We start from the raw sequence: 2,443 nt of genomic DNA on the forward strand, positions 1-2,443 counted from the left end.
ATGAATAATAATATAATTACTGAGGAACAGTGGTATCCTCAATCATTCATTTTCTCTTTACATGTGATGAAGTTTTATCCCTATCTCATTTACACGCTGTATGAGAATGGTTTAAAATTGTAAGTGTTTATGACTCAGTTGTAAAACCATTGATTGTGTGTGTGTCTATACTTGATAGGAGGAGCACTTGAGACCGAAGTTCCAGTTCTGTATATGTACCAATAGAATCAATTTCCACCAGTTTCTTTAAACCCAGTAACATAATTTATTTCTAATGGGCTGGATGGAACATGATCCATGTAAAAAATTGTTATCGTTTTACTTGAACTGAATGCTCATAAAATATTGGAGTGGGAACTAATTGGATAACAGCACAGCTGGCAACATTTGCGGAATAGATTCGTGCAGCCAAAACGCACAATGACAACCTGGGACTGTGCGGCACCAAATACTCGGGGAAAAACAGTTAAACACTTCGTCCCTGGGTGGGCTCGAACCACCAACCTTTCGGTTAACAGCCGAACGCGCTAACCCATTGCGCCACAGAGACTGATGGAAGTATAAGGTGCAAGACATCCAAAACCAGGGCGTCAGTCAATTAAAGCTTCAGATTGCTCCGACCGGGATGGAACTTGTCCACTCTCAGTTGTACTTTTCCCAAATAAATGGAGGGACATTCATTGTGGATGTGTGGAAGCAGTCTTGTCCCGCACACTGCAGACACTTCCATGTCACCGCCAACCAGCTCTCCCACAACCGGTGTGATCTACCTTCCAGCCTTCCGGTGCCTTGTCTGTGACAAAGTATTCTGATTGTCCCGAAGCCGGTATTAGGTTTGAATTCCTTTTCAGCTCCTGACTGCGGATATTCCTGTGATTAAACGGGAACTAAATGCTTACAGGGACAGTTGGATTCACCGTTTCTTTGCTTGGTGAAATTTCAAAGATTGAAAGCAACGCACATCAACCCCAAACGTCCCGTGAGATGGAAGCCCAGTTGCTGTTTCAAGCTTGAATGCAGGTACAAGCAGAACTTATTCAAAGAAAGTCCAAGTCCCTGAGACGCCTGATTATTTGCACCAAACTCTTTGCAAAGAGTTGAGGTACATGTTTGGTGATCTGGGCACATCTTTCCCCAAACTACAACACTTCAAACATAACTCAATGGCTGTAAAGCGCTTTGGGGCGTCATGAGTTCCTGAAAGGCGCTGCAGATATGCAAGTCCTTCTTTGCAAAAGTTCGATGCAATTTCAAAATATGCGAGCAATATCAGGGCTCCTCTGGGACCCCTCGTAAATTTCAATTAACAACTCCGAAGGGAAATCACAGCCCGAGACCAACGAGCCAACTGTTTGACAAACGTGAAGATAAGGTGTAACCATGATCAAAGCATTTTTTTGTGTGTCGCTATTCAGAACATAAGAACTTAAGAACTAGGAGCAGGAGTAGGCCATATGGCCCCTCGAGCCTGCTCCACCATTTAATATGATCATGGCTGATCCGATCATGGACTCAAGTCCACATCCCTGCCCGTTCCCCATAAGCCTTATTCCCTTATCAGTTAAGAAGCTATCTCTGTCTTAAATGTATTAAATGTCGTGGCTTTCTCAGCTCTCTGATGCAGTGAGTTCGACAGATTTACAACCCTCTGAGAGAAGAAATTCCTCCTCATCACAGATTTAAATGGGCAGCCCCTTATTCTGAGATTATGCCCCCTAGTTCTAGTCTCCCCTATCAGTGGAACCATCCTCTCTGCATCCACCTTATCAAGCTCCCTCATTACCTTATACGTTTCGATAAGATCACCTCTCATTCTTCTGAATTCCAATGAGTAGAGGCCCAACCTACTCAACCTTTTCTCATAAGTCAACCCCCTCATCTCCGGAGTCAACCCAGTGAACCTTCTCTGAACTGCCTCCAAAGCAAGTATATCCTTTAGTAAATATTGTAAGTGTTTGTGATCCTCGCCCAATTGCCAGATGGACGGTTTGAATCGCCCCCACCTTACGAAAGTTCTAGATCCGGAATTATTATTCAGAGTGTAAATTAAATGAGTCATGGAAAGGGATGCTTCAGTGATAAATCGTAGTATATTTATTTGGTCTAACATACACTGTCTAAAACATGCACTGCTAAAAGAAATCACTGTCTCTGTGGAGAATAAAATCCCGGTTACAAACAACATACATACAGTACAGAAATGAACCTAGTAACACGCAGTAATTCCCTGGTGGATTCTAACCCCACCCCTACCAATGAATTACCCTCCCCAGAATAGCCCTGGAAAGCTTCACTTCTGAGAAAACCCTGAGCCCTTACCCAGCTGGCCTGGGATATCTGGTTACTGGCTTGGGACACTCGCGACCATGTTCACCACCACACGCAGCCCGTTTCCTTGCTCAGCTCAGCTGTGGGAAGTCACTGCCTGGTCTTCAGTCTCAGT

The 2,443-nt window shown here is 44.1% G+C and overlaps 1 non-coding gene across 1 annotated transcript; it reads right to left on the reverse strand.

The window, feature by feature from the left end:
- Positions 1–476: 476 nt before the first annotated feature.
- Positions 477–550, reverse strand: trnan-guu (transfer RNA asparagine (anticodon GUU)). Its single transcript has one exon. It is a non-coding gene; the product is annotated as a tRNA-Asn (tRNA).
- Between the last annotated feature and the right edge of the window lie 1,893 nt (positions 551–2,443).

The sequence above is a fragment of the Pristiophorus japonicus genome, unplaced genomic scaffold, assembly GCF_044704955.1.
Source record: "Pristiophorus japonicus isolate sPriJap1 unplaced genomic scaffold, sPriJap1.hap1 HAP1_SCAFFOLD_472, whole genome shotgun sequence".
Classification (NCBI taxonomy): Eukaryota; Metazoa; Chordata; class Chondrichthyes; family Pristiophoridae; genus Pristiophorus; species Pristiophorus japonicus.